This window comes from Amyelois transitella, chromosome 9 (assembly GCF_032362555.1).
Source record: "Amyelois transitella isolate CPQ chromosome 9, ilAmyTran1.1, whole genome shotgun sequence".
Classification (NCBI taxonomy): Eukaryota; Metazoa; Arthropoda; class Insecta; order Lepidoptera; family Pyralidae; genus Amyelois; species Amyelois transitella.
The window spans coordinates 7,327,393-7,353,422 of record NC_083512.1 but is presented as its reverse complement, the minus strand read 5'-3'; the positions used below and the strand labels follow the sequence as shown (position 1 = coordinate 7,353,422).

At 40.2% G+C, this 26,030-nt stretch overlaps 1 protein-coding gene across 5 annotated transcripts in view; it reads right to left on the bottom strand.

The window, feature by feature from the left end:
- The window catches only part of LOC106143241 (uncharacterized), a 152,372-nt gene that overhangs the window by 89,401 nt on the left and 36,941 nt on the right, over window positions 1–26,030 (bottom strand). Inside the window, exons 1-2 of one of the 5 annotated variants that reach the window (XM_013345268.2) lie at window positions 12,597–12,652; window positions 10,249–10,531 (exon numbers count right to left, since the gene is read on the bottom strand). The exons of 2 other annotated variants lie outside the window; for them this stretch is intronic. The gene's annotated coding sequence lies outside the window, so the exon portion shown is untranslated. Of the gene's footprint in view, window positions 1–10,248; window positions 10,532–12,394; window positions 12,653–26,030 lie in introns of those variants that run through there. 2 more of the 5 variants (XM_013345267.2, XM_013345269.2) reach the window with 2 other exon arrangements.

The window sequence follows — 26,030 nt, the reverse complement described above, 5'->3', positions numbered from 1 at the left end:
ATTATATCCAAAAATCAGTTTAAAATTTAAAGAATCCGTGCAATAAATTCTGCTAATACTACCAAAATACGAGTACTATAAAGAAATCATATTTGTAATTCCTTATAGAATAGTTATACAGACGAGTAAGTATGACGTAGCACTCGATCACAAACCGGTTGGCGCATCTGCAATAGTGATTATAGACATTATACATTCACGTGTTTTAGCATACAACATTACTAGTGATCTTGAATATACATAATTATCTACGCACGGCTACGTATTGGAACTTTACATCAATAATTTATTATATTACGTAAACATGGTAAATAGGTAAATTATTTATAGTCTCTAAAATTCAGTATTGTTGAGGTATAATTTCATTTGGTAAGGTCACGCTACTCGTGCGGCCATTTTTTCCGTCTGTGTAAATAAGTACAATGCGGATACCTAAGTAAGTACCTAAATAATTTCGCCTTTTTCAGATCTTTTTATGGTATCTAAAGACAACCTATATGCCGGCCAATATAAGGTACCTACCTGTGTTAAGTCTGTTTATAAATTTATTTAAATGTTACTTTTCTTTCGTATCATTATCTCATTGTTCGTTGATCTTGTATATGTTCTTTTTGATATTTTGTTATATTTATTTTTTTAACTTAATTTTTAAATCATCGTACGAGTACAAACAAATCAGTATAACCACATTGTGACACTACGAGTATGTTTGATACTTGTCAGTCAACAGTACAAACAAGATAACTAGTAATAACAGTTTTAGATAAAAATCGCAGCATCACGTGGAGCGACCTATACCTTGTCGCGGTGAATCAGTGAACTTGATAGCAAGGTTCAAGAGATCAAGGTCAGCCCAATAGAAACCTTCCTGTTTATCCTTACGTGGTGGGCCAAATAATCGCGAGCAAAATTACACGTGCGATTTCCCTCAAAGGAAAATCAACCTAATATTTAGAAGAATAAGTTGGGAAATAGTGTGGAGTTATTATGTGGTTTTATGGGACCTTGCATTGCAGTCTCGATGCGAGGCACGTATCGAATTATAGCAATCATAACGAATTATTCACTTCCATATGAACTAAATGGCTCATTATGATGACAGCTTCAGAGCAGTTTGGGGTTGTAAGTTTTAGATCGGTGATCTCAGCTTGCTACAAGACTACAAAAATTTCAGCACGACAACAATTTTAAAGTTTTTCGATGATGATCGTGTACATACATAGTTTACAAGCAGAGAGGAAACTTCCTAAAAAACAGGCACAGAATTTCTTAACTAACCTTTGATAAAGGCTAATTAAATTTAGATTATATGTGTACTTGCACTTTTTAATCTATTTCGTAATCAATCTAATTTTATTTGCAACAAAATCGTAGAATTTAATACACTTGACTAATCAATCGTATCGACGCTATTTTATCAGCGGTTCATATCATCCATAGGTACATTTACTAAAACTTTACTAAGTACTTCATAGACCATACATATGATCTTCACTTTGGCATCAACATTGAATTAACAGTAAAAACCTCCTTTATTTCTTTTTAATCCTATTGGAAAATATTCATTTACCACCAATAGGTGGAAAGACCGAACTGTAAGACGGAACCGGTCCTACAAATTTACATTGCGTAACGAAAGAGCTTATTACATAAATTACTACCCGTGACAATGGCCCTGGTTTTGAAAAAAAGGAGAGATAATGCCCTAATCTATTCGCTATCTTTATTGTAAAATATGACAAGTACAATGCGAATTCATTGTGATGGATTACTCCGCGACATTTGACATGTTTACTGCACTGGTCTCAAGGAAATTTCCTACAAGATCAATTATTTTTTATCGCACTTTTTGTATTATTATTGCCCGTGTCATTTATAGGAACTGCTCCAAAGTCTAGAAATCATTTGGATGTATTTAAAAATTGTTTTGGTGGTTTATGTTTTGTAAAGATTGTCAATTACTTCTTTGCTTAAAGAATAAACTTTTATTTTGTCATGCAAGTTTGTCGGATTTAAGGGACTTTTTTTCATTTCAATTCCATCTAGATTTGGCTTGTATAACTTTTATTAATCCTTTCATAGCATTCTCTTTTCTATTCTGGTGACTATACTCTCTCACGTCACAGCATTCCCTAACAACCTTATCCAGTTACTTAAATTAAACCACAGTGACGTATCATATTTATTTACCCAAGTTATTTACGCAAGTTTTATTTCTGTTCTAAAAGAGACCACTTATACTAATTGAAAAAGGTACAGCTGTTATAAAGCCTTGTTTTCGCTTTTTATTATCATTGTAACACTCCTAATAATTGTAAAAAGTTGTTTTGAATATATTTTATATCTTACTAACTTATTAAAATTTTGTTATTTTTTTTTTTAAATTTATTTTGACAAACAGTCATAAGAAACAAAAAGTACAATAATACAGTTTTAAAAAGATAGACCAAACAGTGTCGAGCAATAATACAATAAAAATTGCGTGCTTATAACAAACAGCAAGAGATGGTAAAAGAAAAACTAATTTGGTAGTACCAGATAAAGGCAATTATATAAAGTAGGAGGAGGACATTGAGTTGCGTAGAAAAACAAATACAAACAAAAATACGAGTAGACGTCAAACGATTACAAGTATGTATATGTAGTATTATACCTTAGTTTTGTATTGATAACAGCTTATTACGAACTAAATTTTTTGTGGACTGCAATGAGTTTAAAAAAATGTCAACGTCTGAGAAATTTTTATTATAATTACATATATGTTATATGTAGATGGCAAAAAAATCACATTACATTTCTTTCAAAACTTGAACTTGTATATATGTAACTTGAAATGAGCTACACTTACTCCAAACTTTATATTCGAAATAGCAAAGTCCTGTTTAATTTATATTATGAGGAAATCAACCCGCATATTATACCTAGATATTAAAGTGCGACTCATTGCACGAGTCGTTCTTACATCGAAACCTGGAAGTGACTGCGGTTTCTATTAAAACTACACTAATTACAGCAAAATAACATAAATCTTTACTACTTAACTTTATCACTATGACTAAGCCTTAAGAAATCCTCGGTCTCGATTATGGGTTTTGACTTGTTGGAGCATAAAACTTTTACTGTCACTTTTGACCAATAAAATCAGGAAGCTTTCATGTATACTAGTGGTAGCATTGATTCAAACCCGTCCATTAAAAATTTGTTATTTGTTAGATAGTTTATGCGCCAGTTCCATAATAAATAAATAAAATTTATATAAAACTGTCAACAATCCTGGTTACTTCATACTATGCTTTAACGTATTACTCGTAACCAGGATTGTAAACAGATCACGTCACAGAACTTAATTTTTTAACTAGAATCGACCCTTGGATTAATGGCGCGTTAATCACTGAGCAGAGGCCTGCTAACTAAAAAGTCTCAGTCATAAGTCGACCACAGAAAAAAAATCAAGGAGATCTTGTTTCAATTATCTGAATCGTTACTCTAGTTGTGTCAATATGGCCTTGGCAAGGTCGGCGAAATGGCCCATGGGAGAGGTTCTGACGTCGAGGAACGAAGGCCGAGTCCTATCACCGTGGGTGGCACCATAACAATCACTTGACGTTTAGGGTGTGTCACTAGCACGCCCAGCTAAGCTTAACCAAACAATTTACTTGGATTAATTGCTTAAGATAATATATAACGATTCATCAAGTGTTTTAAATTAACATCACATTATTTTTTGCCCTGGGCTTCGTTCCATTGTGAATTTACAAAAACAGAAGAATATTCCAGTTTATTCAATATCTGTACTAAATTTCATTTTAACGAAAATTATTGAGTTACTAGAGGCCGCCCGCGACTTCGTCCGCATGGAAACCCTATCAATCCCGCGGGAACTCTGGGATAAAAAGTAGCCTATGTGTTATTCTGGGTCTTCAGCTACCTACATACCAAATTTCATGGTAATCGGTTCAGTAGTTTTTGCGTGAAAGAGTAACAAACATCCATACATCCATACAAACTTTCGCCTTTATAATAGTAGTAGGATTCGTTCTTTTTTTAAGTAGTATAGAAGTGCTCGCCGGAGCGATTTTATTCAACGGGACAATTCAATTAGTTATTCCGAAGCTTAGTTTTCTATTGTCTGATATTCTCATATAAAATTATGTAAATCTCGATTGAAAGATATTCAATTGTGTTCTTTCCCTGTTACACGTGTTAAGCTATTGTCATTTCGGTAAACATACATAATTATGTTGTTATCTTCAGCACTTGATGTATTACAGTCTTTTTTCTTATATAATTTTTCTTTAAACGGCTAATAAAAAGAATCAACACAATTGACAAGTATTAAGTAATGGCAAATAACACATGTTTTTACACATCTAGAAAAAACTTTTGTTTTATTTTTTATTAGAGACAGGGTCAAATAATAAATATATCATACTTCTACAATTTTCAACTTATCAACATCATTACATAAACACTATTTGATATAATTTTACCTTCTGCACTTTAGTTTGCCTAAATCACGGGAAAGAAGCGTGTTAAAGTAAATTTGACCTTAAATGGCGTACAAATTAATAATTTGCAGAGTGTGTAATAATTTACGTGAAATATAATCCAACCTGACTACACCCATGCCTGACGTTTGAAGGTCCCCATAACTTGTAATGTACATCTACAGCATCATAATGTTTGCATGCATACTCATTTATTAAGGGCTGACATTTTGGGCTTGGCATTTAAATCTGACTAAGACGGACTGGCGATATACGCGTTTTGCGATTGCGTTTCGTCTACTGATATAAACTTTTTGTTTAATTAGATGAAAACTTTGTTGTAGTATGGCACTATACATATATCATTATTTGCCAGTCAACCTTGAGAAACTGATAAACCGATTAAAAATATGCCAGATTTGCGAATTTGATCGATAAATAATTGAATCGATGTTATTGTAAAACAAATAAGCTATTTCTCTTAATTATTTTCCTTAGGTTTTAATTTTTTAATCAAAACTAGTAAGAGAAAAATGTTAAGTACTATTCAACCTTCACACAATTAAATAAGTCAACAATTTATATATATACATCTTATCAAATTTATCTCTGTTTAAAAATAGAACAAAGGGACAAAAGTACACTTGACTTAAATTCCCAGTGATAACCAGGGCTACCAAAAATAATATGATTATTATTAAAATATTTTTTTGCCGTGCCATATCTTTCCCATGGGTGTCGTAAAAGGCGACTAATAAAAAAGCTAATAAGCTTGAAATTTTTCTTTAATGCGATGGGCTAGCACCTCTTTTTATTTGAATCTAAATTCATTAAGTCATACAGCAGGACGTGGCCTTCAAGTCTTTTCAAGACTGATGGCTCTATCTACCCTGTAAGGGATATAGACGTGATTACAATGTATTCATTACTTTCGCCAGTATTATAATTATTTTTTGTTATAAATAATATACAATAGGTGATATTCTCTAGGAATGGAACCTTTACACCAAGCTGAGATTGTAATTTTTATTTTTTGTACATCGACAATATCTCGAAAGTTCTACGGATCAATCATATAGAACAGGTTATGAGGATTATTTAAGATTCATTCATTAAACTATGACCTCGGCCAGACGAACCGTCACTTTTTAACCGCGTTTTCCACTATTTCCTATTATACTGGATATATTCTATTCAATTTTTTGATTATGTATTTTTCTTGTAATTTCACTACCGATGCTTTTAAATCTACTATTGAGAAAGTATGACGCGGAGGGCATTGTAATTTTTCTTATTATAGTCAGCCAACAAACTTGAGGTATACATCAAAGTGCAACCAGGAACATCATGTACGACTAATTGTGTTTACGTATAGATCTTATAGTGTTTCTGAAAATACTGCCTTAGTTCACGTCTTCATTAAAATATTATAGCTATTTTTATACTAAAGTTTAGCGAAAGTCGTTCAGCGTTTTCTGCTGGACGTCACAAAATGGATTTCCCAAATATCTTTCGAGAGTAGAGCTATTAACAGTTAGGATTACATCTTAAACTTTCCAATAATCATGTTGTTATTATTTTCTTCGATATTGATGTGGTCCGTAGTAGTATTGGTCCAACCAATATTAAAAGTTTATAATTACACCCTTGATTCTATAACAAACTACCTTCTGACTTAAAAAATGTAAACCCATTTAATGCATTCAAGATTAAACTTGTACAATATATTATGAAACATTATTAGCTAAAATGTTTAATAGTAAGTACGTACATAAAGTGGCTAAGATAAAAACAGTGAATGCATTACTAGGGTGGAAACTGTGTGTATGCGAACAAGGCGAATGTAAATACTTTTTACTTTTAAAATATTTTCTCTTGTAGTTATATTTTGTCTTTTTTCAGAATAAATATCTTACAAACCTATTTTGACTGGAAAAATCCAAATTAAGCCCGCCATTCTACGTAATCTTTTAAATCCAATGACTGTTTTATAATTTGTTAATTTCTTTTTGTATGCAATAAAAAGTTTACAAACAAACTAACGAACAAACTTACATAATATTATGATAGATACATACACATATATTATTAGCCTGTTACTTAATTTCCTAAGTTTTTTAAAAGTATAAAGATACTTAATAATTTCGTTTATTTTATTTATACCAATGCGTGTTCCCTGCGTACTTTTTATTTTATTTGCTTTTGAAACAAGGTTGTTTCGATATGATATGATCCTCAGTTATCAATTCTTGGCAAGGTAACATGGACGGTCAGACTTTTTACGTGGGACAAAGAAAACAAAAATCCTTTTGTTTGTTAGTTTCTTTAGTAAAAAGTGTTTTTCACACGCAAGCACAGTTCTTATAAGCCCTGTATTAAGATATAATATCTTAGGCATTTATCTATAAAAGTATTAAAAAATAAGTATCTTTGAGTAAGCGTCTCACGACACAAGACTCGAACCTACTCTGTGACTGGAAACCTGTGGCTGTTTAAAACAAAGTTGACATACAATTTGAAGCCAAGACTTCTCTTCATATTTACTGGTAAAGAAACTCTTACATTTAAAAGAATATGTATTATTCCCAGTAAGTGTAACATAGCATAAAAGTTCGTATATGTTCATACTCGCAAGTTAACCAGTCGGCATGATATATCGTTCCTGCGAAGGTCAAACGAATTGAGCGTGACGGCTCCGGCGACACCTGCGATCACAACGCAGGTGTAGTGCTCAGTTCATACATACATATAATCACATCTTTATCCCTTACTGGGTGGACAACAGTCTCGAAAAGACTGAAAGGCCACGCCCAGCCGCATGGATCAATGACGGAATCTAGACTCATAGAGTAACAGATTGGTAGCCAAAAAAGAAGAATACCAAGTATACCTTTAGCCTTTACCTTGATTGACTTCTACAATCTACACGGGAAGAAAAGCAACAGGCACACGCTATGTTATTTTTCATTGCCCGATCAGCATGAAAGCTTGCTGCAGCTTAGAAGTGTGTAAAATCCCTTAGTCGCCTTTTATGACATCCATGTGAAAAAGATGGAGTAGTTCGTCACCACACGACGCAGTGTCAATATGCATAGTAATCAAGTTATTTATTTAAAATATCTAGGAGAAAGCAGATTTTTTTGCATTAAGACAAAAAGATACCAGAGATAATTGTAAGAGGCGATAATGATGTACTACTATATTATTAACTAAGCTATCCCATATCTAAAAATGACTTAATCGATTTTATTCAAAGTATTTTTTGTTAGTTTATTTAGTTAAATAGATGCATTTTAATTTTTCTTCTACTCTAAAACAAATTTTCCCAACATCAAGTTTACCGTCCCATCCAATGATACCCGATAAATTTTTTTTTCTTTACAAACTTTTTTTTACTTCAATAAATGGTCAAGAAAAAGAAAAAATCTCAATTTGCGTTATAAGATCGCATTAACGTCACCAAGGGTTGTTGTATATATGTACATATATAAGAGCTAATTTAAAATATCTTTCACTGAACTCAGTTAGTTATTGGTACTAGTAGTAAGTTTAAAATATTCATAAATTTGAGAAAAGAATTAGACGTGGTACATCGTTTTAAGTACGGTGTAGACATAACTAATAGTCACAAGACTACAATTGGTACTTTTAGTGTTGGCAACGTGTTCACAAATGGTGACCACAGTCCATCGCTTGGAATTGAATCCCAAATTTTTAAACCACTCCCTCCCAGACTTTTGCAATCTGCACGGGAAGTGAAACTAATATTATTTTCGCTACCGATCCAAAACAAAAAGAAAATAATTGTTCTATAATTAAAAAAATTAGCTGTCTTCTTCATGCCTTTGCTACGAAATTCTACGAACTGTAGCGTCTACGCATCATGCGGCCAAGTGCATGTATGGTTATGTAAGTGTTGTCTAAAAGGCCATAAGTATGAGTACCGAGATTCTACGTGTGTGTTGTTACTTGTCCATTAATTGTATAGACAAACTAACGTGAATTTGATATTAACCAAAATAGGACATATATATGTATATGTATATAATTACAACAGTGCACCTGATTGATCATGAATGTTCAAACTATAATAGTACATAAATCCTTTTCACATAGTATTTTTGTCATTCATTTATATAATTACGTCTACCCCGTAAGGTAAATACCTTACGGGGTAGATGGAGCTAGCAGTATTGAAAGACTGATAGGCCAAGTTCAACGCAGGATAGATTCAGGATTATTCGTAGGATAGATTTAATGATAGAATTGAGATTCCAATAGTGAAAGGTTACTAGCCACTCGCTTAAAAGAAGAATCCTAAGTTTATCAGCCTATCCCTTTTACAACATCCATGGTCTCTTTCCCATGGATGGACTGGAGCAGTCGTATTCTTTTTTATATTGGTTAACCACACGGCACTATTTTGTATTTACAGTTAGTAAAAAAAGTCTCATAATGATTGTACTTACAATATTACGATTAGAAAACGTTGACCCTACAACCTGCCTACACATTTTGATTCAATGGATTATAAATGACCCAGGACAGAACTAAATGGAAGCACAGGTGAGATAATTATGCTATTACTTGGACGATTAAAATTAAGAATTAAACCATTAAGACAGCCAAACGTGGCCAACAACAACATTTTTGCGATTATTGACTCTGTGTTCCCCTTATGCGATACAATACTCGTATGTGTGTAAATTTAAAAAATATATATTTTTGATCACATGATTTAATTATGATGGCGCAGCTTCCGTCTTTTCTATATATAATCTATAACTATCTACTTCTAAATCGTGGTCACAGGCCGACCCAGGATCCATAAAGATGCATAAAGGTTAAAACTACAACAACATTTAAGTATAAAGATTAAAAGTAAAAGTATCATTTTACAAACGAACTCTCTTTTGACTCTTGCAAAATTATTTTACAACTTCATTTGCGTGGTGTAAATCTGCTGGAAAATGCAATTATAAAGGAAAAATTTATAGATGTTATCAGAACAATCGAGGCAATTTCGGAACAGAACATTGCACACAATGTCAGTTTCGGTCATTCAAACAAACGGATTGATAACAAATATTTGTTAAGGCTCTAGTTGAAGTGTTATCACTGATATGAATGAACAACAATCATTTCTTGAATACAGTACAACACATAAAGGCCTTATAAATCTCTTCTTAAATATTTATCCTTGTCCATTGTTTTATTATCTTTGTAAACAATAATTGACAGGATAACATTAGAGCTGCAGTGGCAAGGTCGATGTCTTGAGGATACGGACTGATCAAGGAAAATTAATTATATTTGTTGTAAGATTTTATGTATACACCTTGATTTAGAAATTAAAGTTGGTATTACTTCCTTTTTTATTGAATTATATTGCATTGCGCGTGGCATAGCGTGCACTTATTCGTATTTTAAGAGTAAAGTGTAAATACAGTTTGTTTATATACTTTTACATTAATTTGACGTATGCCATTGAGGTACAATATAAATAATGGACTGTGGAGGGGTAAAGTGTTGAGTTATTGTAATACTAATTTATATCATTTTGACTTTATTAAAGTAAATTTTATAATAGCATTCATTTCTGAAATAAATTTGAACGATGTGTGCTATGCACCAATTCATTTGCAATGGTTTCTTGATTTACGGCGAAGAAATGAAACCTTATAACAGCGATTGCAGCTTGGGCATTTTCTAGATAATTTATATTTTCCCATTTATTTTTGAAATAAGAAAGCTAACTCACCGTCTTCGATCGGGATGACATCTGTTGTCAGCTGGACGACAACTGACACCTCATACGTGTCGACCTCCAGTTTTTCTTCTAAGGTCTTATACTCAAAACGAACAGGTTACGGCACACGTGACATCCCGAGTCTTTCACTCATACGGTCACTTCACTCCGAAGTCACTTGACAAATCACCTCTTAGCTCACTGATGCGTGGAACTCCGCGTTTCCTCTTCCGTTTTATTTCTCGCCGCTGATCGGTCAAAGATCAGCTAGGATCTAAGCCGATCTTTTCGACTTCTATAAAATAATAATTATCAATGTAATTTTCCGTTGTCAACAAACTCACTAACTACTTCGTTGAATCTGAATGCATGTTTATCTCTTTATATTAACGACTGTATTTAATCGGCTTTTAATGAATTATGTTATATTTATCTAAACGAATTTCAGGTTATCAAAAGGATTTTCCAAAAAAAAACGTAATGACACTTCTTCGCCGGCGCCGTGTAAAACAATTATTACAATTAACTTGTTGGCCTTGCGTCGCTATCTTTATTACGGTTTTTACGGAAAAATATACAATTTTCACATAGTAATGAATCAGGTTTATTTATCGCAAATCTGATGTTTAAACATCGCAAGCATTAGACGGATGAAGGTTTATATTCTTAGAAAAACCTTGAAATGGCTGCTGCAAAAAATATTTACAGAGCATAATGGAGCTATTACTTTATACCATAGTAGGTTTGTTGTTGTACACTTTTGTTCAAATCATATTTTTAATAAGGCTAAACGCATATACGCGAAGCCGAATACGCAAGCTTATTTGTTCCTTATAATTATATAGTTATATACCTATTATAAATAAAAATTCATCTCATTTTGTTCTAATTTCAACAGTTTGTTAGATATCATAGTTTTATTTATTAGTGATTGATACATTTAATTCAATTGATTATTGATATTGTCTTAGTTTTTAATTAGTCCCAATAATAGATTTTACTCTCAAATTGTTTTCTCAATTTTTTAATTTTATTCTTATTTTGAGGGAATTTCTAGTAAAATTCGTATCGATATGATGTTGGCTATATTAAGAATATGAATGAATACCATAGAAATCATGCCCTGATATTGTATTTCTTATGCATGATTCTCATCAATGCAGTATGACGCTTTTTGTCTAATATTTTTGGAAAGAAGTTCAAGACCAAATAAATGCATTTTAGCCCTAATAGTCAAATATCAAATAACTATTATATGGTAACAATCAATAAAGATAATGTTTTTAAATTGATGACTGAAAATTATATGCATTCTTGCTCTTTTCAGTACTGTCGACTGAAAAACTATGTTCTTATCTTTTATTTAGATAGACGATTTGTCACATGCCACTTAACGTCAGAACCTCGATCTGATTGTTGAAGATAACACAGTGTTTTTGTTAAATTTTCTTTTCATAAAACTTGACATAACTACCATACTCATGTGAAAATTTTATTTCGTTTAATTAAAAATTCCGACATTGCCCTTATTTTAATTCGATGATAAGAATGCCGCTACTGTTTGAATATTTTTGGGTCAGAGAGGTAAAAAATGGTTTTCATGTGGGTAATGTACTTCACCAAGTCAAAAAAGAAAGTCAGAACATTGTAGAATGACATTATTTGTTTAGTGCAAGTACTACCCCCATTATAAGTTGGTGATGATGATATGAGATCGCAACAAAAACGGAAGCACGTGACCCGCCCGCTTACACCGCAGGTAGAAGAAACCTCCTTGAAGTTACCCGAATAATATATATTATATCACACAAAAAAAAATACAATTATTCACTGTATCGGCTTCTGAATGCTACTGAGATGGAAAAAAGTGAACATACAATTAGTTCCACCGATAGGTCATACTTAGAAGAAAAATAAGCGAGACCACATGACAAGGCAATTGAATCGTCATTTCCGCTAATCTTTACTCGTTTTGTACTGTTTACGTGTAACGAGCTCAGCACTTCGCATATAAAATCTCCATAACAATGATTTCCAGAACAATAAGCAAAGATAACCCGTTTTCCGTATAAATAATGCAAAATCATGAATATTCAAAACAAAAGCAGCCACTGTAATGACACGACAAATTAACACGAAATAATGATTCTAAACTCACTTCTTTTTCGAACTAATTTCACGCGGAATCGTTCGCTACTAATGTCAAGAGCATCCAATCTCAAGACCGGCGATAAACGCACTCCATATCACTTCCCGCCCAGGCGCGTTATGATAAGTGCATCTCGTTAGAACAATGTCGAAAAAAGGTGGTAATGAACACGATAAGGCACAAATAAACGATTGCCGGCGATAACTTGTACCTGTTTGCGAGACAGGCGCGCGTGCGACTAGCACGGTGTTCCACGCACGAATGCCGCCTTGCGTCTCGTCCATTGTTTACAACCATAATTACGTTTTCGATCGAGTTTGCAGGGCGGCCGAAGGCTTCGTTGACGGAAAATCTGGCCTGTGTCCAGAGCGCGTCATAATCGATGCATCGGTGAGCGTTAACCGATTGATATCCGAGCGTGAATTGCATTTCAAGTGCGCGGTTCCGAGTCGAGAGAGGAAGGTGGACGTTTTTACATAAGCGAACTTTTTGTAGTTATTTATCATTCAAGCATGAGCAAGACCACTTTTTTAAATGTCTCCCTTGTGATTTATTGCGGAGTTTGACGTACTTATATGCGCTGGATACATCGATTTCGATGTCTTTGGACAAGTTTTCCTTTACATTCAAAAGAAACATTTGCTTTTTTGTGTTGGGAATAGTTTTAAACAACATTTCCTCAACAAGTTTAATTGAATAAATATTGTATTACCTCATGTTATCCTTAGTTTTGGGGCTAACCATCATTTTTTTATTTTGGTCGCCAGATTCCTAATCTGGGCTTAATCTTCTTCCTTTTGGCGTAAATACCGGTAACATAGAATAGACAAGCCAACAGTCTCGAAAAACTGATAGGCTTCGTTCAGATGTTTGGCTCAATGATAGAATTGAGCTTACAATAGTGACAAGTTGCTAGCCCATCGCTTAAAAGAAGAATCCTAAATTCATAAGTCTGTCACTTAGTGGCTTTTACGAAACGGGAAAGAGATGGAGTGCCCCATTGTTTTACTTCTCGGCAAATTAGGACCTGATATGTTTAAATGGAAGAGCAAACTGGATAAATCCTTTTTTAGTGCACCCCTAGACTAGACTACAAATAGGGGCGCACTAGTACGAGATTTTTCGAAATTTCCGCAGCAATTGAAAATAACGATATTTAACAGAGCCCGGTCGGTCGTTTTTTTTTTTTTTTTTTTTTTTTTTTTTTTTTTTTTTTTTTTTTTTTTTTTGTGGTTTAATAAAAATAAAACACATACGCAGAGTGTGTGTTGTTGTGTGTGAGATGTTGATTTATTAAAAATAAAACTTGAAGATCAACTTGACTGCAAAATTGGCCAAAAATTAAATTAAATGACACTACGCCAGAATAACAGTGTATCTGCTTTATTACGAATATGGTAAATAAGTAAATAAGCAATTTTTCTGGTTTGAACCGGTTCATTGAATAATGAGCAGACAAGGCGGCGTCGTTTTTGTTTTTTTTTTTTTTTAGCTGTTAAATGTTATTTATTTTTGATACATTTCTTATTACACTTTCTTTTTTAAATTTCTAATTATTATTGGAATAAGAAATTGATCATATAATTGTTTGATTAAAAAAAACAGTGTTTAAATCCTTCGCTTAGAATTATTCATTTCAAAATACAGTTTCAGTTAGAGTATTACAATTCCAAGTTTTTATTACTCTAGTAGGTACACACCGATATATTACATAAAAAGATTGATGAAAGTGGATGAAGCAAAAGAAATAGGTTTCTATACAATAATTTTTCCATGTGGAAAGATTCAGCTTTTTTGCTTAACGCTCCGAGAAAAAGCCATTTGTTGTATATTTTCAAAACTTAATTACACGAAAACAAAATTATAAAATTTTCCACTGTTTTTTAAATTCTACTCAAGTAGTCATACCGAACATAAGTTTAACCATTAATAAGTTGTCAACCAATAAAACCTACTCAGAACATACGTCAAACAAAAAAAAAAATGACCAATGACGTTACTGCTTACATTAGCCCATGCGAGTATCTGTGCTTGGATTCGCCAGTCGCTTCGAGGAAATTTCTACGAGTACGAGCCGATTCTGTTTCCGCGATTGGGGAAGACGTAGCCACGCCCCCCCAACACCCCGCAAACAATATTTGCGTAGGAGAGGATAGCTCCCGGCGGAAACCCCTGCCAGGACTTCGGGACTGATTTGCTCGCATCCCCCTAGTAGCCGGCCTCCCACCAGCGGGTCTCACCGGTGAAAAGGGGTTGGGTAGTCGGCCCCGTTGTTCCTTCGGCTGCTCGGGAGCGACTCCACTCCCGCGCGTCGTCCGGGCTCCGAAATGGAGCCCCCCCCCCGGGAAGGGGTAGGTGCGGGTCCCCCGCACCCCTCCCCCGACATCGCCCAAACGCATACGCCACCAGCGGCGTATGCTACGCCGACGGGCGTTTTTCACGCGCCCGCCGCCGCCGTCTCCGCCGCTGCTGTCGCCGCGGCGCTCTCTGCCGCCGATGCCGCCGCCGCGGCTCCCGCCGCCGCAGTTTTGAACACCAACACGGCGACGACGACGACCGCAGCAGCATATAATGTAACTGCCGCCGTCACCGCCGCCGTCACCACCACCGTCACCGCCGCCACCACCACCACCGTTGCCGCCACCGCGGCCGACACCGTTGCCGCCGCCGCCGCCGCCGCCACATCTTCCGCCGCCGCTGCCGCTGCCACCACCACCGCCGCCGCCAGCGCCGTCACCCCGGCCACCGCCGCCTCCGCGGCAGTCAGGACCGCCTTCGCCGCTACCGCCGCCCTCGCCGCCGCATCCACACCCGCGCCCCTCGCGTCCCTGTCCCCAAAGGGATGGATGAAGAGGGACGCGGAGATTCTCGTCCGGCTAGTGAAGGGGAACTGGCTGTCGCCGGGGCTGGCCCAATGGATGGCCGTATACCTGCGCCTCAAAGAGAATGAGGTGCGGGGGGTCGCCCCGTCGGTCGCCGACCTGACGGCGCTGGACTCAGCGAGGCGGGGGGGAGGGTAATTACCTCCCTCCTGAAGAGGCCGGCCAGCCCTGATGAAGAAGGCCAAAAGAAGAAGCCGCGCGCCATCAACATGGGGGAGGAGGAGTCCCGCTCCTCCACACAGGAGCCGTCGTCGTCGGGGTCTATGGCGGACCTGACGGTGACGGAAGCAAGCCGCCGCCCCCTGCAGCGCGCGGCTACGATGGCGTCGGAGCGCGGCTCGGAGGCCGCCGCCGCCGCCGCCGCCGAAGCAAAGATGAAGCCTCCGCCGGCCGGGAGATCGGCGATCCCGAGATGGCAGTCCCGGGACCCGCGCCGCGCCCAAGCGGGGGCGGACTCAAATCGCGCGCCCGCCCACGCGTCCGCCCAGGCGCCCGCCCAGGCGCCCACACAGGCGGCCGCCCACGCAGCCGCCCGCCCGCCCGCCCAAGCAGACGCCCGCCCGCCTAACCAGGCGCCCGCCCAACCAGCCGCCCGCCCGCCCAACCAGGCGCCCGCCCAACCGGCCGCCCGCCCGCCCAACCAGGCGCCCGCCCAACCAGCTGCCCGCCCGCCCATCCAAGCGGCCGCCCAACCAGCCGCCCGCCCGCCCAACCAGGCGCCCGCCCAAGCGGCCGCTCGCCCGTCCGCCCAGGCGCCCGCTCAAGCAGCCGCTCGCCCGCCCGCCCAGGCGCTCGCCCAGGCGCCCGCCCAGGCGCCCGCCCAGGCCCCCGCCCACGCATCCGCCCAACGCGCGCCGCCCTCGCTGGCCGCTCCCGCGGTATCATTTGCCCGGGTAGCGGCCAACACCGGAGCCCCGCTGCCTCAAAGGAAAGGGGCACAACGGGGAGCAGTGCCCCGCGCCCCGCCCACCACCTCGGCACCCGCCGCCTCCACTTCAGCCACAGCTGCGGCCTCCACCACGACTGCAGCCACCGCAGCCGCCTTCACCGCCGCCGCCGCCGCCTCAGCCGCCCCGCCGTCGGCACAAGCGCCCCGGGAGCCGCGCTACCCTCGTATCTGTGTGGACCACCTACCCAATTGGGTGGCCCACTTTAAGGAAATAAGCCGCCTTCTGGGACGCTCGCCGGCCGCCGTCGCGCGCGGAAGAGGCGTCCACTTCACGCCGAGGGACGGCAACGAGTATCGAGTTGTCCAGCGCTACATGAACACGCTGGACGTGCAATGGCACTCATACTCGTTGCCATCAGACCGACCGTTGAAGGTGGCCATCCGCGGGCTGCCGCCAGACACCGAGGAGGCCGCATTAAAAGAAGATCTGGAAAAGAAGGGCTATGAGGTGGAGGCCATCAAAGCCATCCGGGGCAGGGGAGATCGCCCTGGATGCGTTTTCTTCACCCTCCTGGCACGGACTCCAAATTGCCAGGAGGTGTACACCGTGAAGGAACTTCTCCACTGGCCAACATTGAAGATTGAGGCGTGGAGGGGCAAACAGGGACCCGCCCAGTGCCACCGGTGTCAATTGTTCCGGCATTCGTCGGTCAATTGCCACCGGTCAATCGTCTGCGTACGCTGCGGCGGGCCCCACAAGGCCACGGAATGCGAGCGGCCCTTGGACCAGCCCGCCACCTGTGCGAACTGCGGAGGACCGCACCCGGCCAACCACTCGTCCTGCCCGGTGCTGCGGCGCGAAGCAAGGAACAGACGGGCTGGCCCAGTCGCTCGCAGCGGTACCGCCCCCACGCCCCGTAACACCACAACCGAGGCAGCGGAGGGTTCTTTGATGGCCCCCGCCAACCCACCGACCGTCAGGGGAGCAGAGCTCCCGAAAAAGAAAAGGAAGAAGAAGAAGAAGAAGAATGCCGCCGCCGTGAGCTCTGCCCCCGTGGCGGAAGAAGAAGCGGCCGTGCCGACTCCCCCGGCGCCGCAACCCACTCCCGCGCCTGCCCCGGCTGCACCGATCCCACCAGAGCACTTTTACGCGCTGGTGCAGTCGGTGCAACAGATGCAGGCACTACTGGCCGCCCTCGCCCCCGCGGCCCCCCTCAGAGGCGTACCCACCCCTAACCTCTAATTATGGATGGTACGTCTCTGAGGATAGTGTATTGGAACGCGGGATCGCTCCAGGGGAAAAAATTGCTGCTGGCCAACTTCCTCCGGGAGCAGCGCATAGATGTCCTCCTCGTCAGCGAGACCCACCTGCGGGATGACCAAAAATTTGGCATCCCGAACTTCATCACTTACCGGAAGGATGAGAAGAGCCCGGTCAATGGACAAGCCTACCGGGGACTTGCAGTGTTGGTGAAGCGCAACGTTATCCACCAGCCCATCCCACACGTGGAGTTCCAGACGATGTACGCCCTTGGTGTGCTCGTCAGCGTCGCCGGCCGCGAGCTGCGGTTGTTTGCGACCTATATTCCGCCAGGGATCACACTCAAAACCAACGAGCTGTGGTCCCTCTTGAACACCACCACGCCAACGCTTGTGGCTGGCGACTTCAACGCCAAGCACACAGCCTGGAACTCCACGAAGATCAACCAATGCGGAAGACGCCTTCACCAGGCCGCTGTGGACCACGACTTCGAGCTGTTGGGGCCGGACGAACCCACTCACACCGACACCAGGGGAGGCTCCGACATCATCGACATCGTGGCCCACAGAGGGCTGACAGCGCTGCCAACACTGCACGTCTACCCGGACTTGCCATCAGATCACCGGCCGGTTCTTCTCATCCTCCGGGACCTTCCGGCGAGGGTCTCGCTGCCGAAGAGAACGTCCAAAATCAACTGGGACCACTACGGAGAGGAAATCGAAGGCGACAAGGCCAGTGTCGCCTTCAAGAGGGTCTCCACCAGTGAAGAGGTCGAGCTTGCGGCGAGTGCTATCACCCACAGCATCCAGCACGCCCTCGATGCCGCACGGATGCCCGTTCCGGCCACCGCCAAACCCGAGCCGCTCCCGGCGCACATCACCGCGCTACTGGAGCGGAAGCGAAGAATGCGGAGGCTGTGGATGAGTACTCGCTGCCCAACACTCAAAGCCGAACTCAACAAGCTGGTGGAGACCGTAAAGGACAAACTACAGGAGCACGCAGCCAGATCGTGGGAGAACCACCTCATATCGGTGGGCGGTGATATCCCCTCCGTTCACCGCCTCTGCCGGCAGTTGTCGGGTGTGCCACAACCCGTCCGGCCGCTGCTGGCAGCCGATGGCCTCCCACGATTTAAGGCCGAAGACAGGGCTGAGATCTTCGCCGAACATCTGGAGCGTCAGTTCACGCCGAACCCGGTCGTGGACCAGGCCCACCACGACAGCGTCGTCGAGCACCTTCGGGAGTACCTTGCGGAGCCAGTGCCGGAGCATGAAGACGCGGTGTTCTTCACCCCCGGCCAGGTCAAGAGGATCATCCTGAAGCTGAAGCCCAGGAAAGCCCCGGGCGCAGACAACGTCACGAACGAGGCGCTTCGCCACCTACCGCCGGGATTCATCACGGCGGTGACGCGCCTCTTCAACGGCATTCTGCGCTCGGGCCACTACCCGAATATATGGAAAACCGGAAGGGTGATCCTCTTGCCCAAGCCGGGGAAGGACCTCCGCATGCCCGAAAGCTACCGGCCCATCACGCTCCTCAGCGCCCTCTCGAAGGTGTTTGAGAAACTGCTGCTCGGCCTCATGCTGCCGCACATTCCACCGCGCGCCGAGCAGTTCGGGTTCCGGCCTGAACATTCTACGACGCTCCAGATTGCCAGACTCCTCGGCGAAATCTCAGTCGCCGCCAACCGTAAGGAGACCGTGGCTGTTGTGCTCCTAGACAACGAAAAGGCCTTCGACAGAGTATGGCACGAGGGGTTGCTGTACAAACTGTCGAAGAGCCCCATTCCAAGAAGAATCATCAGGATTGTGGCCTCCTTCCTGAACGAGCGGAAGATCAGGGTGGCGGTCGAAGACGCCGTATCTTCGGAGAAACCCGTCCGGGCTGGCGTTCCTCAGGGTAGCTGCCTGAGCCCGGCCTGCTACGCCGCGTACACCGACGACATTCCGGTCGCAGATGGAGCCAAGCTGGCCCTCTACGCCGACGACGCGGCGTACTTCGCGGTATCCATGAGCGCGAAGCACGCCGCCAAGAAAGTCCAAAAAGCGCTAGACGCCCTGCCAGATTGGCTCCACAAGTGGAGACTGTCGGTGAACGTGGCGAAAACGCAGGCTCTGATCTCCGGGAACGCCGCCCCACCGCCGCCCCTGACGCTCTTCGGGAAGGACGTGGCGTGGCAGCCACACGTCACGTACCTCGGGGTCAAGATCGACCGTGGTCTTCGCCTGAAGACCCACGTCGACTCAGTGGTGCAAGCAGTGAAGACGGCCAAAGGAAGACTCCGTCCAGTGCTCTCCTCCAGCCTCCCGCTGAAGACGAAGCTCGGGATCTACAAAACGTACATCAGATCCCGCCTCACGTACGCAGCCCCGGCGTGGTACGCCTATGTCGCGGAGACCTACAGGCGTCGCCTCCGTGCCCAAGAAAACCAAAGTCTCCGCGACATCGTCGGGGCCCCACGGTACGTGAGGAACGCGACGATCCAGCGGGACCTTAAATGGGAGGGCCTGGACGCATTCATCTCGCGTCTGGCCAGTGACATGTTCGGCAGGGCGGACAGGTCGGCGCACCCGCACCTCGTGGGCATCGCGCCACTGCACGCTCGCCCGCCGGACCGAAGACACTGGCCATCACCCAGAGAAGCCGTCATCACAGCGAGCACCACTGCAGGCGCCGCACCCGCAGCGCCTGTTGACCCCGCGGGAAGACCAAATTAGTGGCCGCCACGGCCACGCTCAGTGACCTGCCTGCCGCTGCAGGCAGCGATGAAAGTCGCTGAAGAGGGCCACAAGCCCTGAACAGCACCCCACATTTCCGCCTGACGGCGGAAATGCAGGATGACAGGATGGTATCTGTGCTTTGACCGGAACAACAGCCAAACAATTTTTTGCTTAAGCTTTTTTGTTCAGACTTTAATTCAGCGTTAAATGTGATAAGGAAAGCTTCACCACGAGCAAACAACATTTCTGCACTTGTTGGCATATATATTATATTATGAAAGATCTTAAACTGATGCCGTTAAAAGATTTGACAATATTTTTACTTTTGATAATCATGTACAAGGGATGTTGGTATTTAAGTATTTCTAAGAGCATTTCGGTCTTTCGGCTCCTACGACATCTTCTATGCCCAAACCACACGTGCTGATTATTATTAAATGAAACTCTCTTAAATCGAAGTACTAACAACGTTACGAAAAGTAAACATACAGTAAAATCTCAATGTAAATAGTTTTACGTGAAATACATAGGTAAGCAACTCTGACGTTATACAAAAACTGTCATGCACTGGACAATATCATGCCAGAACAAATGAAGATTATGTTAATTCTATTTCACGTCTTTGAGTGAGTCAATGTCAGTGAATGCTGAAACTAAAATCTCAGATATGACAGTTTTAAAAACAAGTACTTAGTTGAACAAATTTTACGTGAGATGATTTACTTTGTGATTTCATGTTCTATTAAAAATAGGTATGACTATTTCTGAATTTTAACAATTATTTATTTTATAATGGTATCTCCAACTTGGAGCAACAGTTCTGGTCTTAGTATTTTATTGGCATCGCGTGACCATGGGCGTATTTACTAAGATTTTCCAGTCGTTTCAACTCCTTTTCCATGCACGAATTTTACGATGGGGTAGACAAGATTATTCTAGAGTGAGCACAAGACTATTATGTCAGTAAAATATTGTAATTTCATATGAAATTGTAAATCGTGTGTAACAAATCAAATAAATGAATTATCTATCTATCTAAAATTCAAATTGGGAATGCACGCCCCGTCCTTACTTCATTTATGCGCTTGACTCTACAACCTGTCTCACGACAATGAAAATTCTCTAGAGACAATAAGTGTTTGAAATTTTATTTTAAACCTACTAGCTTTTAACCGCAGCTTCACGCGTGCGAATCACCTACAAAAGAATACAGGATTTTTGCAAGTCCGGAAACTAGTTTTTTACTGGGATGAAAGGTTCCCTTTGTGAGAAGGATAAACTCCAGACTTAATTATTGTACATGAGAAATTTCAAGAATATTTTTTCAGTAGATAACACGTGGAGAGGTAACAAACAAACTCACTTTTATATTTATAATTTAGAATTATCAATTAACGAACAAAGTACTAAACGCTAGACTTTTCATTATACTGGTGCGATGAAGTCTTCATATACTTACCTACTTACATATGAAGAATAAGTGAATCATTATAATTTGACCGCATTTCATTGCATTTTTACTGCCGTGAAAACATATCATATCACTGATGTCGCCAAGAATTATTATCACACGTGGTTAAAATAAGTAGTATTTGTCATAATATTTGCACAGTAATACTCAGTTTATATAATACATATTCACATCAATTCTTTCTCAATATATTACTTGTATCTGTTGATAACTAAGATCTACTGTTTATTAAACTAAGATATTAACTTCGAGGCTTATTCAATCTCTGTGATATGTCGCGTATGTATTTATTTACTATTATTCATTATTAACGTGTGGATCAAACATCTATTTATGTATCCTTTACAAAATCCTACCCAAAGAACAAGAAAGCTTCGAACTCTAGAAGAATATTTTGCTATTATTGTTGCATCAGACATATACGATCACGTCTTCATCCCTTAGCTAGACAGAGCCCATTATCTCTGACACACACACCCAAAAGCCACGTTTAACTGTTCGCAGTAACAATTTTCTTTGAATCAGTTTCCGTCATGAGAATTGCCGAGCTTTAGTAAAATTTATTGTGAGTTTGTCATAAAATAAAATTAGTAAGTAAAAAATAAGTAGGTAACATTGTTCTGGTTCGTGACTGAGAAATGATTCAGAGAATTGTCGGTGGTTCCTACTCTGCAATTTACATGAAACCCCTAATTTAGTTAACGAAACGTTGTCGAGCAAACGTTTCCACAAATTTGACATGCCTGTTCATCCTGAGATGCTACCGAACTTAAAATTTGCAATTTCGTGTTCTTTTATTGTCATGCAAATAAAATATTATTATTATGCCATGTGGTTACCGGCACTTTAGAATAGAATCACTCTATATCTTTCCCATAGATGTCGTAAAAGGCGATTAAGGGAAAGCTTAAAAGCTTGGGATTCTTCTTGTAGGCGACGGGGTAGCAACCTGTCACTATTTGAATCTCAATTCCATCAGTAAACCATACAGCTGTACGTGGCCTTTTAGTCTTTTCAAGACTACTGGCTCTTTCTTCCCCGCGAGGGTAATACGCGACGTGACTTTAAAGAAAGATTTTAGATTCTTAATATAACTTCTTCCTCCTGGCTTTAGTCCCAGTTGCATCCTTTCTATGCTCTTCTTCTATACTCTGGGGAGAGGACCGGGGTATGCCTTTGATCACAGATGTTTACACATCCAGTTGCCTGAATATCCAGGTTTCCTCACGATGTTTTCACTCACCGTAAGAGCACCGGTTACAAAGAAACAAAAAGGTATCATAAACCTATTATTCTATATGTAGATAAAGGTAACTTTTCTTAAAAGTAAAAATTACGATAAATACGTTCCGTTTATGTTCTATTGAATATAATTCTGCTTATTGTTAAAAAAATACTATAATTTATTCTTTAAAAATCCAAATTTTGCATCTATTTCTAAAACAGCAATTAAATCTATCAGAGCAAAAAATTAAAACGTGTACGACTGAATATGTAAATGTAACGTCGACCTATATAATTTGGGAATCCCAATGTTCTAAATTAAGAACTCGAGCTATTAGCATTGTTTTTGAAACCAAATTATTCTAATTAGGTTTTAATAAAAAAAAAACAACAAAAATTCCGTTGAGTCATTATTCTTAAAAAAAACAAAATTTACTTCGCCGTAACGTTCTTTTTTTGTTAAGAGAAAAGATATCGAAATTTTTGTATTTATCAAGAGTGTTCATTCGATGAGATCCTATTACAGTTGTTAAATTCACATTTTTGTTTTCGACTTACCATTTCATACACTGTCATGTAAAAATCTTTCATAATAACTACCTGGAGTTTCAATTATTTACCTAAAACAATAAAACAAATAAATATAAAGTACTGTATTTCAATCTTTTAAACGATAAATACGCATAAACTCAATAACCTACGTAAATAAGTGTTCAAATTAAAGCATCAGGAGTCCTTTTGATATTCAACATAACATTTGTATAGGAAATTATCATTTTACTCGCAAAACGTGATGCACGTTTCTCTGTGTACCTTATCTATGACGTATGCGGCTGACAAGTTTTCGCTAATTTTAGTCGATATACTTAAATAAATCAGTATATTTGGTATAATGGGTTATATTTGCATCAGTCATGTTGTTTATCATGTTTTATGGCTTTGAAAAGAAAAATAAACTTGTTTTTGCTGGTTTTTTATACTACATTACGTGTGGGTTGCACCATATAACTATAACAATCATCAATAATAACCTGATCTCTTAAGCTCCACCATTTTTTTTTCACGCTATGGTCACTGTCATGACGTAAACCATAACCAATAAACCACAAACCAAAACTTTAATGAAATGCATTTTACACTAAGTCTTACAAACTTAGTCCAATTAAGTAACAAAGTCAGTTCGATACTTATATGTTCGTCTCTGTGTGTAATTTCTTTAAAACTTGTTTTTTCACGTAATCAAAAATGTCTTAGCTGTACGAGGGACAAAGGATCGCTGACTGAGACCTTTATCACAGCCGATGCCACTGAACATATTTAACTGAAATTTTGCTAACAACTACTTAACGACGAAGGCTTTAAACCTTTAAACAAGATAATTTTGAGATATTTATTTTTAAGGCGATATGCTAATAACATTTGTCCGTTAAATTTTTTGTGAATCGGCCTTTTACCCCATATGGGATAAAAACGTGATTATATGTATGAATTTTCTTGCATTTGGTGATAATACCTGTTGTGGAATTATCTTAATAAAATATATCTTCTGAAACACCGAATAAATCAATGCGCATTTGAAATATTAACTTATATGGGTGTAATTTATATTTCTTGAGATTAACACCTAAGTTCCTTCGAGGTTGTTACTCTCAGACACCAAATGACAATGGCTGTGTCCTGTCCATTCACTAAGATCGTCGACTTTTAGTGAATGTAGGAAGTTTGCAAATATTTTTATTCTAGTTATCGAACAGGAAAATAATTTAACGTTTTATCCATAATTTTAGCCATGTAAATGCAGGATTAAATATAAAATGGTTTCCTGAATTAACAATACACGTTTGCAAATTTACTCAACACTAACACTAAATACCAAAAATAGTGCATTGTCCTGTTTCTCCAAGATATTTTGGGAGGGAGTAGGAAATTTCCTCTCTTAAAGCTTTTTTAAACTTTCCAAGGAAGGCACATACTTTTAAGCTTCCCACAGTTTTTTCTATAGTCTTAAATCATGAACACAGTGTATAATAAAAGCGTGCTAATGAATTCAAAGTTACTATCCTTTCTGATTTCTTTTATCCTAAAAAGGTTCATTATCTGCGGGTGGTAGAGGCTGCGTATGAACCTTGGGCGGATCCGTGGAGGGCCGTTAGTATCTAAGAAAAATATAACATTAAGACAATAACTTACAATGTTTACTTCATGTTTTCCGCTTGGACCTACTGATATGCGCAACTAGTTTTATATTTCAGTTGGCATCAAGGGAGAAAACTTTTCTAAATAGCCTAGATTCTAGTCTCACTACATGACTCTTCCGGTAGAAATTCTTAGTAACACTCGTTGAGTGTTGACATTCCTTGCACACGTCGGCATCATTGATGTAGTGTTGTTATGCATTACATCATTGTTACATGTTCCCATATGTGTGACATTTGTAATAAAAATCTGTTTAAAAGATTTTATTATAGCTATGAAGTGCTTTTTAATGTCTCTTTCTTTCATTAAAGCAGATTTCTAAAAATAAGAGGCTGTCGTCAATGCTCGCCAACCATATCTTTCCCATGGATAAAGTAAAAGGCGACTAAGTGATAAGCTTATAATCTTGGGATTCCTCTTGTGGCGATGGGCTAGCAACCTGTCACGATTTGAATCTCAATTTCATCATAAAGTCACCACATTACCTGAACATGGGCTTTTAGTCCCTTTAAGACTGTTGGCTCTACCTACCCTGCGACTTATAATACATACATACATGATAAACATATGTATATGTCTATTCATTTTCCCGTCTGCCAAGAAACTGCCTAATGAATAAGAATTACTTTTAATAATTTTCAAATTGGTGAGTAATTTTCCAACCTTAGGAACATAATTTAGAAACTTAGCCAATCCACAAATTAAATGCAATCGCTGCATAATAATCGCGGAAAATTACATTTATACTATTAAGAACTTAATGTAATAAAATCTTTATCTAATAGTTTTATTACTTTCCGGTTGTAAAGATGTCAATAATAAAATGTATGTTTATTTACTAATGCGTTTGAGCCAACTGTAATCGTAATCATTCAGCTCATTTTATATGTTAATAACATATTCAATACCTATTCACCTCAATATTCTTACTGTGTAGAATTTGTACATTAAGGCGATTGAATGTGTGTGTTACCATAATAAAAGATTTCCAGCATCTTCGAG